The 14,733-nt window shown below is 35.1% G+C and overlaps 1 pseudogene across 1 annotated transcript in view; it reads right to left on the reverse strand.

The window, feature by feature from the left end:
* LOC108523086 (protein unc-13 homolog C-like) overlaps nucleotides 1-14,733 on the reverse strand; it is a 261,211-nt pseudogene that overhangs the window by 49,309 nt on the left and 197,169 nt on the right. The window contains exon 15 of the transcript XR_001883691.1: nucleotides 14,432-14,560. The product of XR_001883691.1 is annotated as a protein unc-13 homolog C-like (transcript). The remainder of the gene's footprint in view (nucleotides 1-14,431; nucleotides 14,561-14,733) is intronic.

Here is a 14,733-nt window from a genome sequence, read left to right on the forward strand (position 1 = left end):
CTATATTTATATAAAAATATTAAAGTATATATGTTATATATTTATATAACCACAATATATAAACAGAATCAAAACTATGAGAATAACTGCATCAGTGTTTCCTGGAAGGCTGAAAATAGCAATTAAAATGCATTAAATTTAACCATATAGAAAGCTTTTTAGATGGATTAGAGTTCCTGACCTCTTGTTTTAAAATTTCACATTTAACTTTCAGCCCAACAGTTCAACGAAATCATTGAGTAAATGATATTTTAACTTTAATTCTATCTCTGTATATTTCTCTCTTTTAATTACTTATGTTTCTACACTACTTCCTAATTCACTAGATGCTTCACTAAGTGCAAACACCTCCTGATTTTAGAATCAGAGTTCTACTACCTCTGAAGTAGAGACAAAATATATTGCATTATTTTAGAGATAAGAAAACAATGGCTACTGAGTGATTTGTTAATTCTTTATAATTAGTAAGTTGTAAAACTAAAATTAAAATTAAAATCTTATGGTTTTGATTCACATGTATTATAAACAAAAATGGCAACTATTACATCCACTATTTATGGAATGCCTAGTATACGTGAAGTGTTAGGTTGGATATAAAAAATGCATTGGTGAGCAAGAGAGATAAAATTCCTGCACTGAAGTGTTTTATAATATACTCCACAATACTGTCTCCCTGTTGATCTTAATTGCTGTATTATTTTACCAAGGATTCAGTAACATAAGTAACATCTACCAATTTTTTTTTTCTTAAAAAGGAATTATATTAAGATTTCTGTAACTTCTGGGAAGCTGGGGAAGAGGAGCCCAAGCCTTGGGAAATAATACAGACTATTAGGCAAAACCAGTCCTTAAACAGATTTTTTATATACCATAGTTCTTTCACAATTTAATTTTCAGTGCAAGTTTTTCTCTAGATACTTACTAAAAGAAAACTAAAAGTAAACAGAATATCAGGATCCATAGTGACAAAGTTTTATTTAATGGAATAGTTGCCTAATATCAGGTATCATTCGACTAACTTGTTAAAAAATACAGATTCTTGCGCACTTTACTGGATATCCTATATTTTCTGAAGTAGCCAAGAACCTGTGTTTTAATAAGCTCCCCAGATGATTCTTAGCAGCAGGAAATTTAGGAAATACTAGAGTCAAACAATTGTAAAAAAAAAAAAAGTTTCCATTTTCTTATGTTTACTGGACTTTTCATGAGTTTGGAGTAATTTGACTTACTAAAATGTCCCATCCCAATCAACAACTATATTTTAAAACTAATATTCATGATTCAAGAATCATCAGTTTCCTGGGTAACTATTATACAAAGTCACGATATGAAAAATAGAAAAATTTTAAGTGAAATGACTCAAACTATAGTCTTCAATGAAATATTATGCATTCTAAACAACTTAATTCATAGTATTAAAATATAAAGAAGCTCATTGTAGATAAATTCATTTTTTCCTATCACCATTTGTGAATGAAAAACATCTTTAAAGAATGAAGGCTTCTAAAGAATGAACACAGTAAAATGAAAATCACATGACGCAATATTGATTATACCTCTTGATGCCACTACAGCAATTTTATGATTATAATACTGCACTATTTCAGAGGTCTCCATTTCAATTTTGTGTATGGCCATGTGAGGCAAAAAGAGTCAACATTAAATCTGAGCTCTACACTTGTTAGACGTTAAATTCATATCAATTGAAAAGTTATATGAAGTCTAGGTAATTGACCCCAGAGATATCACAAATATAGCATATTTTGCTGCAGACATTTAGACTTACTCTTTTTTTCTTTGAGGTGGAGGAGAGGTTAGAACTTTAAATTTAGGGACTTAGATCATGCAAGTTTCCTGTCTGCCTTTCTATTCATACCATCTATCATTCTTATCTTTTCATTTCTTTTTAATTACCATTCTATAATTTCATCTCCTTTTGACTTACATAAGACCATATACTGAGTTTAGTGCTTGCTTATTTTTTCAGTCTTGTAAAATGTTTATTATTATTTTGTGTATTTATCTGAATTTTAGAAAAATAGGCCGGGCACGGTAGGTGGCTCACACCTGTAATCCCAGCACTTTGGGAGGCCGACGCGGGCGGATCACGAGGTCAGGAGATCGAGACCATCCTGGCTAACACGGTGAAACCCCGTCTCTACTAAAATACAAAAATTAGCCGGGCGTGGTGGCAGGGGCCTGTGGTCCCAGCTACCCCGGAGGCTAAGACAGGAGAATGGCGTGAACTTGGGAGGCAGAGCTTGCAGTGAGCCGAGATGGCACCACTGCACTCCAGCCTGGGCGACAGAGCGAGACTCCATATCAAAAAAAAAAGAAAAAAAGAAAAGAAAAGAAAAAAAAATATTATTGTGCTAATATACAACATTATGTTTCTTCCCTTGTTTTCCACTCATCACTGTTTTGACTTTTTATCCATGTTACTATGTAGACATCTAACCCATTTTTCTAAGTGCTCCACAATACTCCATGGTACATACACACTACATTTTACGGATCTATTCTTCTATGAAGGATACCTGGGTTGCCTCTAACTCCTCAGCCTCACAAACAATGTTGTGTTGAATATCCTAGTAAACATGCCCTTAGTGAACTTTGTGAAAATATGTACCCAGAGTAAGATTACTGGCTCCCAGTTTACTTGCCAACTGAAAGTGCATGAAGGTTCCAATGTCCCATATCACCATTAAACTTATAATTGATCTTTTTTTGGTATTGTTGAACCATTTTTGCATCCATGAGATAAAATTACTTGACCAAGTCATCTTCTTTAATATTCAATATTTTAATTAGACTTTTTTCATCAATGTTTATTAACAATGTGAGGTTATTTTTTTTCATGTATTGTCATAATTCAGTTTTAGAATAAAAATTTCACTAGTTTTACTAATACAACATAGTATGTATGTTATTGATATTTTCAGAATTTATTATGGTTTCATTTTTGACTTTATTTATTTACTTTGTTATGAAAATTAAAGCATATAGTGATAGAAGCATAACTGGCTAGTCATTTTTTAGGCTCTAAATTTTCATATATTTTTCTTCTTTACAACACATAATACATGGCAATCAATATACCACTCATTTTGAACAATTTCTTGTTACAAGTAAAATTTTATATACTATTCATGAAGCTGCCATTTAAAAAGAAATTTTCTTTTCATAACATTATAACATTTATTCTAATACATTTTTATAGAATATCAAATAATGATAATTTTTATAAAAAAAAAAAAATTATAAAATATAAATGTTTATAAATTATAATTTGATATATTTGTATCTAATAAATTATAAACATATTATCTAAGTTATCTTTTTTTTTTTTTTTTTTGAAGACCGGGTCTCACTCCTGTCGCGCGGGCTGGAGTGCAGTGGCCGGATCTCAGCTCAGCTGCAAGCTCCGCCTCCGCGGGTTCAGCGCCATTCTCCTGGCCTCAGCGCTCTCCCGAGTAGCTGGGACTACAGGCCGCCGCACCGTCGCCCCGGCTAAGTTTTTTGTATTTTTTAGTAGAGACGGGGTTTAACCGTGGGGGGTTAGCCAGGGATGGTCTCGATCTCTTGACGCGTCGGTGATCCGCGTCTCGGCCTCCCAAAGTGCTGGGATTACAGGCTTGAGCCACCGCGCCCGGCCTAAGTTATCTTTATATTTACACAGATTTAGAACTAAGAGAATGAGCATATGAGGTGGTAAAAAGGCACCTTTCTTTCAGAATAAACATCATTCCCTAACTAATGCCAATGATTACATAAGAAAGTACATTGCTGGAAAAATATCTAAGAAAAGTCAGGGACATATTATAGCCAGTTTCTTAATGATTACTATTTAAATCATTCAAATTAAGAGTTGTAGAATTGGATATTTTTCTACATGTACATTTCAGGGCACATTCTAACTTTTCTTTCATTGCTGAATTATTTAGAAATTGGCTAGAGCAAAATCAAAGGAAACGGAGAAAGACAAATAGCTGAATCAACCTTTTGGGTTAAAATAACTGAGAAAGATATGTCCGCAAATTAAGCATAGACTTTCTGAAAATTTCCACATTTAAATTCAGGTGAGTTGCCAGTTTAGAGTATTCCATGATGATGTTTTCTTTTTCTCAAGGAATTTTCAGAGAATAACCTGGCCAAAATTGTGGTATACATATCACATGCCATCTAATACAAAGAGATGTTTTTTGATAGAATTTTCATTTACAAATTATTAATTGATCTCTGCAGAGTGTTATATGCTACAAATTCAATAGTAAGATTAATGGAGTTTCTGTTTTCACTAAACTCAATGTTACCATGGGTATCAGACAAATAAAAGGTATTTTAATGTATGTGAAAAGTAAAGGGTGCTTCTGTCCACATGGTACAAGATGGCTCAAAATCAGGTCCACATTCTGTCTAGTGGAAGGGAAAAAGTAGAGGAAAGGAGGGTATTCCCTTCTCCTTTAAGAGACTATACTGAAATTTTTACACATCTATGACAAAGATATTCATTGCAGTCTTATTTGTAATTATGAAAATTGGAATTGATGTGTATATTGCTGTATATGCTTGTTGTAAAAAATCAACAGTTTTGATTTTTTAATCAAAACAGTGTTTGATTTTGTAAAAAATCAACAAACTGTACATACATGCATCAGCATAGATAATTCTCAAAGATTAATATTGAGCTTTAAAAATTATAGAAGAATAATTAAATTTAGACAATCTGGTTCTAGAATTAGTATATATAACAATAACACTGTATTACCTATTTCTAAAATGTATTATGTCACAGGTTGATGGAGAAAAGACTGTATCACAAATAATAGATATATGTAGTAAATGCACACAAAGATGAAACTATGTTCATCAAAGCTAATAAGAAATTCATAACAGAGATTTCCTCTGAGAGAAGAAGTGAGAGAATTTGACTTGGGAGGGCAACAAAGAGTCTAAGCATATATGTGCATGTGTGTGTGTATATATCCAAAAGTTAATACAGAAATATGTTTCTACTGATTTGACATATGACTCCCACTTTTAGGTGGCACATTTCCCTCTGCATTCATGTATCTGTATCACTCATGCTGTCTTATAACAAAACACCTTCATTTGGAGAAATGATTTTCAAAAGAAATCATCACATGAATGTCAAGAACTTTCGTTTGTTCTTGTTTTTAGTTACAAACCTTCTAATCAGATTCAAAATAAGATTTTAAAAAGTCCCTAATTGTGCTTCAGAACTAAAAGTGTACACGTGTTTTAGTTAAGGCATATCTTAATACAATTTTCTTAGGTAGTCATTCAATAAACGACTTAAAATTTACCACAATATATAAACTTAAAATACGAGCATCTTAGGCAGAAAGGTTTTATTGGTTTTTGGCATCTTCTTGTGGATGATCTCTGTGTAAACAAGTTTTGATTTCAGGGTAGGAGTGGAGGGGACTGTAGAAATCAGTTAATAAGGGTTTTCATTGTTCAACAGAAAAGTTCTTTCGCAGAGTGGTTTCCATGGAACCGAGTTAATGCTGACATTAGCTCAGCATAATTCGTTTAAAACACATTTAAAAAGAAAGTCTTATCTATCCCACTCATTCCACAATTAGGGGGTCTCTTTATGTAGATTTTATTAAAATGGATGTGTTCACGCTAGCAATAGTCACTATTAATATTATCCAACTAATTCATTCTACTCTTGTTCCATGCTCCTAAAATAACCTTCAGATTACAGGTTTTATTTTCACATAGATGTTCACCCAGGAGAGTGTAAACTAAAACATTTTCAATCAGTTAGAAATGTTTATTTTTTATTTCAAAGAAACTATCGTTTGTTCTCTGACATGTCCTAAGAGCCAACACCAGTGCCTGGCATATAATAGGGCTGATGAGGTATCTGCTGGATAGACATCTATCCTAGTTTATAGACTGATCTTTTGTGTATCTCTCTGCAAGCCACCAATGACCTCTGTGTACACTGACACATTGGAGATCTTAAACTAAACTGAAGTGCAGATGCGGAGCCTGGCAATTCAGCCAAGGTAAATCCCACCTACTGAGTGCACAGCCAGTCTCCGGAGACCACACTTCTATCTTGTTCTAACTGCAGCTGTTTCTACTTTTCTATCAAATCAATTTTCCTTTTCATTCTAAGCATTTTATTTTATATGGTTCTTCAAAATCCCTTTGGAAAGAGAAAGTATGATTCCACATTTAAATAATCAGAACTGTACTGTGTTTAACAGTGCTGGAATCCTTAACTTTTTCTTTCAGGCAAGGCATTATATTATCCAGAGAGGATTCAGAGCAAACAGAAGTAGCATGAATATGATGAAAAAACTAGACATGAAGAGGCTAACTAGCTTACCAAAGGCCATAATTCTAAAAAGTAGAGATGTAATTTGAACTCAGGGGTTTTAATATCAGTGATTATGTTCCTTACCATAGGTTTTAATGTAGAGTCATTGAAGGATACCATAAATAAGTAACTAAGGCACTGCTTTTTTTTTTTTTAATGTTATTTTTACTAGATAATTACTTTGTTTATCAACCCTACTCAGAGTCAGGTATACCACCAGGCAATGGGAATACAAAGATGAAACTCACAGTTTAGCTGGGAAGATAGGTCAAACTGATATCACATGATGCACCTAATGAATTCACCGTGATAAGTGCAGTGGTGGTGACATGTGAGGGTATTATGAGAACAGGGAACCGAAACACCAAATCCAGCTAGAAGAGGTTATAAAGACTTTCTGAAAAGGTTAGCTGAGCTGGGGTTAGCCATTAGGAGGGAAGTTTGGAGAAGTGATGCACACTCCAGGCAGGTAAATATAAGGCAGGCAAAGTCACCATGGAGTTTAATGTACTGAATCATGGAATGCAATGTGGAGATGATGTTAAAGTCAGGAGTGATAATCAGGGCTTAGACCTTAGAGGCACTGTGGATAATGGGAGAGTCTGGATTTCATCCTGTGAGTAAATGGGGAGCTGGTCAAGATTTATAAATAGGATAGTCACATAAACATGGATATATTTTAAATAGTGGGGTGGCAGGTTGGAAAAGGAGCTGAAGTTCTTTTAGTCAAAAGAAGCCAGATTGCGCTATGGTAACAAATAAATATCCAAATATCAGTAAGTTAACACAATAAAAGATTATTTCTTAAACATCCAAAGTCTGGGGCTGACTAGGCAGCCCTTCTCCACCTGGTAGCTATGCCATCTGGAATATACATCCTTCCAAGTTATTGCACTGCGGGTGACAAGATGTTTTTATGGGTTGGGACGAGAAGTGACCTTCATTTACCTTTCCCATATCTCATCATCTGGGATCCTGCCACATGACCCAGAGTAAGTGCAAGAGGCCTTAGGCAAGCATTGAGAGTCTACCACAGAATAGGGCATTTCATTCAATCTTGTTTATCATAGTTGAAATATATCTATAATTACTTACCGTATTATTTGGAGAAAAATCAGTTTATTTATTTATTCAATTCATTCAACAAATGCTTTTATGAGCACCTACTCGGCACTGTCCTAAGTTCTGTCTCTGTCATAAAAAGCAGGGGTAAAGCATTGTTCACATTACTTCCCTGCGCATCAGCTCTTCATTGGCTCTCCAGTCACATGGAGATATGTGCAAGGGGACAGAATTAGATTTAGAGGGGTGAGAAGCGTAACATGGACCAGATCATGTAGAGTTTTGTAGGACTTTGAATTTAACTTAAATGAAAGGCCTTAGAACATTCTGTGCAGAAGAGTGATATAATCTGACTTCCTTTTTTAAAAAATAATTCTGGCTGCTCTGTTGAGAACAGACATAAGGTGATGGGGTAGACACATTGAGCCCTCTTAGGAAGTTACATAGTAATCCAAGTGAACAATGATTATGGTTCTGAGCCAGGCAGGGTAGAAGCATGGATCTGGTGAAAAGTGGTCTGATTCTTGATATATTTTGAAATGAAGGTATTTAATTTTGAATTAAATAATTAGAATTTGAAGACAAGTGAGATGTACGCTATAAGACAAAAAGGTCTTAACTTGAATTCTTAGGAGCATGGAGTTGCAGCCAACTGAGGGGAGACAAGGCTTAAACATTTGAAATATTCCTAGATGGCTTCAAAAGGGTTCTAGAGAGTATTAGCCCCCTAAATAATTCAGCTCCAATGGATGCTTCCTTTCGAATTTCAAATAATAACAATGTTGATGAAAAAGTGTTTTTCCAAGATTTAAAGCTTAGCCCCAAGCATTCCCTACATTGACAAAATTTCACATAAAATCTAAGATCTATCTACCTAAAAATAAAACTAGTAAGAAAATTATGTAATTATCTTTTCTGAAAGCCAAGTTAGAAGATATTAAGTGATATTAGATTATTTTGATGTGACATAGTTCATTTACTTTTTGTTAGGGGCATGTTTGCTTCATGGGAACTACCTACGAAGCTCTCTTACAGAAATAAACTGCTTGTTTATTATTGTCGTTGTTATTATTTATGTATTAGAAAGACATCAAGTAAGGTATGCCACTTTACTTTGGCAGTTTAATTCATCCACTGAGTATTAATTAGTAGATGAGGAAATGATAAAGATTCTCTCTTTGACCAAACTTTAGTCAAACTCTTCTGAGCTCTCTTTTTAACCAGACCTCAACTTTTGAGCTCCCATGTTAGTTTCTGCATTGACTAATTTAGCAAGAATCTTCTCAGTTTAGCCAGAATTGTTCATCCTTGATATCTGATCACACTTTGATATCTGATCAGGTTTCCTTCCTCCACAGTGCTTCCGGTGATACTTGATCACCCTGGTCTGCCTTCAGCAAGAATCCCATCAGATCTGTTGGCTAGGATCCCCCCTTACCCCAAATGTTACCTCTTAGTAATTTCTATCCATTAAGTCCTTCCCCTTAACTCAGCTCCTTGGCTATAAATTCCCACTTTTCCTTGTGGTATTCACAGTTGAGCCCAATTTCTCTTCTACTATAAAATCCCATTGCGGTAGCCTTCCTGTGTAACTATTGTAATAGTCCTCTTTGAATAGTCTGCCTTACCATTCTGTAATGGGTGTAATGAATAAGTTTTTCTTCAACAAAGATCATATTGGAGCTGGATTTTGATGAAAGCAGGGAAGGAGGGAGAGTTTTTTTAGGTATATAGAACAAAATGCATAAATGCAGGGACGTGAAAAAGGATGACTGATTCATGGAAATTATAAAATTTAGCGCTCATGAGATCAGAGCAGTTTGGTTCAGGAGTGTGAGGAGTAAGAAACTGAACCTGGTGAAGTCTAGTAAGATTGATTATGAAGTTATGCATGGGGCCAGGCGTGGTGGCTCACGCCTGTAATCTCAGCACTTTGAGAGACTGAGGAAGGTGGATCCCCTGAGGTCAGGAGTTTGATACCAGCCTGGTTAACATGATAAAACCCTGTCTCTACTAAAAATACAAAATAAGTCAGGCAAGGTGGTGGGTCTCTGTAATCCCAGTTACTCAGGAGGCTGAGACAGCAGAATCACTTGAACCCAAGAGGCGGAGGTTGCAGTGAGCCGAGATTGCGCCACTGCACTCCAGTCTGGGTGACAGAGCAAACCTTTGTCAAAAAAAAAAAAAAAGTTATGCATGGGTAATTACATGGTACAATAAAAAGTTTCAATCTTAGCCTTTAGGTAAAATAAAGATAATGATGTTGAAAAATTTAAAAGAATTGAAAGAGCCCTATGGGAGGAAGATGGAAAGCAGAGATTAGACAAAGAAAAGTCATTAGAAAACTACTCACGGGGAAATACAATTGAGAACCAATTTAGCTCCTAGTAATCCTGGACGACCAAGTTTTAAAACTAGAGCCTATCTAACAGAGTTGATAAGCTAAAGTTATGAACAAGTATGTGGTTATATATTGTTTTGCTTATAGAACGCCAAACTCAGCTTAATATGTTTTCTTATAAAGCAAAAAACAAGCAAACAACAACAACAAAAAAAAAACAGTGACCCCAGAAATACATCATACTATATAAAACCTAGTTAAAAATTCAGTTTGGAAGAGTCTTACTTGCCTTCATCTAACATTTGCTTTCTAGAATTTGCCTCTCCCAAGTAAACAGAATGTTTCATGGATAATCACACAAATTTTAATATCTAGTGGAGCAAGTGCACTATTCAGGAAAGGATAGGCAGTAGACATATTTTTTAAAAAAAAATAGAGATAGGGTTTTGCTGTGTCACCAAGGCTGGAATGCAGGGGAGCTATCATAGTTCACTCTAACTTCCAATTCCTGGGCTCACTCTAACCACCTTAACCTTCTAAGTAGGTGTGACTATAGACACATACCACCACACTCAGCTAATTAAAAAAAATTGTAGAGATAGGGTCTCACTATGTTGCCCAGATTACCCAAGCTAGAATACATTTGTAAAAGTCAATTTTATAGAAGTAATAGCTATATATGTCATAGTATGCATTAGAAAACTTCAATATAACAAAAAAGATGTGTCATCAAGAGGGAAGTAATCTATGAAATCCACATAACCACAAAAGGATTAGGATCCACATTTTTAGATTTTTCTATAAATTAATAAGCAATAGACAAGCAAACCAAGAGAAACACACACAAAAGACTGACAGGCAATTCATAGAACATAAAATTCAAGCGTTCATTGATCATATGTGAAAATATTTCAAACTCACCAATATTAGAATAGTGTTCATTTCCAAAGGACAAAAAAGGAGTGGGATGGGATTGGGAAATACAAAGCAAAATACTATTTTATGTGTAACGTTTAATGTCTTTAAATAAGAGCAGAGAAATACTGGAAAATGTCAACATATGGTTATGGCTAGTAGGTAGTAAGCATATACATGTTTGATTTGCTTTCTATATTTTCTTTTGTATTCCCGAAATTTTAAAAAATAATTTCAACATTTATTTTAGATTCATGAGGTACATATGTAAGTTTGTTACATGAATATATTGTGTGATGCTGAGGTTTGGGGTACGACAGATCCCCTTACCATAGGACCCAACAGTTAGTTTTTTAAGCCTTCTCCCATTGCCAATAGGCCTAGTTTCTATTGTTCCCATCTTTATAAGCTCTCACTTATAAGTGAGAATATGCAGTATTTAGTTTCCCTTTCCTGCATTATTTTGTTTAGGATAATGGTCTCCAGACGCATCCATGTTGCTGCAAAGGACATTATTTCATTCTTTTTTTATGGCTACATAGTATGCTGTGGTATGTATATACCACATTTTCTTTATCCAGTCTACCACAGATGGGCACCTAGATTGATTCCATGTCTTTGCTTTTGTGAATAGTGCCGTGATGAATATATGAGTGCATTTATCTTTTTGTAGAAAAACTGATCTTCTTTTGTATAGATTCTCAGTAATGGAATTGCTAGGTCTAACGGTAGTTCTGTTTTAAGATTTTTGAGAAATCTCCATACTGCTTTCCACAGTGGCTGAATACATTTATATTCCCACCAACAGTGTATAAGCATTCCCTTTTTTTCTGCAGCCTTACTAGCATGTATTGTTTTTTGATGTTTTAATAATAGTCATTCTGTATGCTTATAGATGTGTAGAATCAATATTGTGAAAATGACCATACTGCCAACAGCAATCTACACATTCAATGCAATTCCCATCAAAATACCACCACAATTCTTCACAGAACTAGCAAAAACAGTCCGAAAATTCATATGGAACCAAAAAAGAGCCCACATAGCCAAAGCAAGACTAAGCAAAAGGAACAAATCTGGAGACATCACATTACCTAACTTCAAACTATACTATAAGACCATAATCACCCAAACAGCATGGTACTGGTATAAAAACAGGCACATAGACCAATGGAAGAGAATAGAGAGCACATAAATAAACCCACATACTTACAGCCAATTGATCTTTAACAAAGCAAACAAAAACATAAAGTGGGGAAAGAATACCCTATTCAACAAATAGTGCTGGGAAAATTGGTAAGCCACACGTAGGAAAATGAAACTGGATCTTCATCTCTCATCTTACACAAAAATATACTCAAGATAGATCAAGGAACTTAAATCTAAGACCTGAAACTATAAAAATTCTAGAAGATAACATCAGAAAACCCTTCTAGACATTGGCTTACCCAAGACTTAATGACCAAGAACCCAAAAACAAATGCAACAAAAACAAAGATAAATAGGTGGGATTTAAGAGCTTCTGTGCGGCAAAAGGAACACTCAGCAGAGTAAACAGTCAACCCACAGAGTGGGAGAAAATCTTCACAATCTGTACATCTGTCAGAGGACTAATATCCTGAATCTACAAGAACCTCAAACAAATTAGTAAGAAAAAATTATTATCAGAAAGTGGGCGAAGGACATGAATAGACAATTCTCAAAAGAAGATATACAAATGACCAACAAATACATGAAAAAATGCTCAACATCACTAATGATCAGGGAAATAGAAATCAAAAGCACAATGCAATACCACATTACTAATGGAAGAATGGCCATAGTAAAAACATAAAAAAAAAAAAAAAAATATTGTCATGGATGCAGTGAAAAGGGAACACTTCTACACTGCTAATGGAATGTAAACTAGTACAACCACTTTGGAAAACAGTGTGGAGATCCCTTAGAGAACTAAGAGTAGAACTACCATTTAATCCAGAAATCTCACTACTGGGTATCTACCCAGAGGAAAAGAAGTCCATGCACAAAAAATATACTTGCACATGCAGGTTTATACCAGCACAATTTACAGTTCCAAAAATATGGAACCAGCCTAAATGCCCATAAATCAATGAGTGAATAAAGAAACTGTGATATCTATATCTACATCTATATCTATCTCCACATAATGGAATACTACTACTCAGCCATAAAAAGGAATGAACTAATGGCATTCACAGCAACCTAGATGGAACTGAAGACTATTATTCTAAGTGAAGTAATTCAGGAATAGAAAGCCAGACATTGTATGTTCTCACTCATAAGTGGGAGCTAAGCTATGAGGATGCAAAGGCATAAGAATGATACAATGGACTTTGAGGACTCTGGGGCAAGGGTCAGAGGGATGTGAGGGATAAAAGACTACAAATTGGGTTCGGTGTGTACTGCTTGGGTGATGGGTGCACCGAAATCTCACAAATCACCACAAAAGAACTTACTTACGTAACCAAATACCACTTGTTCCCCAAAACTTATGGAAATAAAATTTAAAATAATAATAATAATAGCCATTACTACTGGTGTGAGATTGTATCTCAATGTGGTTTTGATTTAAATTGTGTTTTGAAATATTTCTTAATAAATTAACATATAGGCCAGGCACAGTGACTCATGCCTATAATCCCAGCACTTTGGGAGGCTGAGGCAGGTGCATCACCTGAGGTCAGAAGTTTGAGACCAGCCTGCTAACATGGAGAAAACCCATCTCTACTAAAAANGCAAAGGCATAAGAATGATACAATGGACTTTGAGGACTCTGGGGCAAGGGTCAGAGGGATGTGAGGGATAAAAGACTACAAATTGGGTTCGGTGTGTACTGCTTGGGTGATGGGTGCACCGAAATCTCACAAATCACCACAAAAGAACTTACTTACGTAACCAAATACCACTTGTTCCCCAAAAACTTATGGAAATAAAAATTTAAAATAATAATAATAATAGCCATTACTACTGGTGTGAGATTGTATCTCAATGTGGTTTTGATTTAAATTGTGTTTTTGAAATATTTCTTAATAAATTAACATATAGGCCAGGCACAGTGACTCATGCCTATAATCCCAGCACTTTGGGAGGCTGAGGCAGGTGCATCACCTGAGGTCAGAAGTTTGAGACCAGCCTGCTAACATGGAGAAACCCCATCTCTACTAAAAAAAAAAAAAAAAAAAAAAAAAAATTAGCTGGGCATGGTGGCTCATGTATGTAATCCCAGCAACTGGGGAGCCTAAGGCAGAAGAATTGCTTGAACCCAGGAGGCGGAAGTTACTGTGAGCCGAGATTGTGCCACTGCACTCCAGCCTGGGCGACAGAGTGAGACTCCTTCTCAAAAAATAAATAAATGAAATAAAATGATATGGGAGGCAGTGTGAGTTAGGGGAAGAACATAGAAACGGCAGTTGGAATCCTAATGTGTAGTCCCAAATCTTCCACCTACCCACTGTGTGACCTTGAGAAAATCTCTTCAATTTTCTGAAACTGATTCTTCAGCTAAAACCTTAAACGATATGTGCCTTTACTACATAAAGTTATTGTAAGGAGTGAATTAGTTCATGTATGCGAAAGTGATATTCAAATGTGAAGAAAAGATATGGAAATTCTCAAATTTGCAGTTAATATGAAATTAAATGAACATACTTTTCTGTTTACTCTCATGCTAAACGTATTGAAACAGATATTAGAAACAAAAGTGGGGATTATAAAAGACATACATATTTTCTTACCGGGTCTATTAGCTGGGAGTAGAGTTCATGGCAATTGTCAAAAATATACTTGTATGTAGAATCCAGGCAAGCCCTTACACAGTCTTTCACCACCATGCTTGCTTTTGGGGGGCTTTGCAGCTCCAGAACCTGACAGACAAAGGCAGACGCTTATTTTCTCAAATGCAACAATAACACATTGTAATCTAGTAGAAACTACTCAAATATATATTCAATAAAGACTTTTAGTTGATTTTTCTATGTTCAGTAAGTGTCATCTTATCATGTGGTTTTAAACGTGTAAACATTTCAACTTTCCGATA

This window comes from Rhinopithecus bieti, unplaced genomic scaffold, assembly GCF_001698545.2.
Source record: "Rhinopithecus bieti isolate Rb0 unplaced genomic scaffold, ASM169854v2 scaffold_70516, whole genome shotgun sequence".
In the NCBI taxonomy this organism is placed as follows: domain Eukaryota; kingdom Metazoa; phylum Chordata; class Mammalia; order Primates; family Cercopithecidae; genus Rhinopithecus; species Rhinopithecus bieti.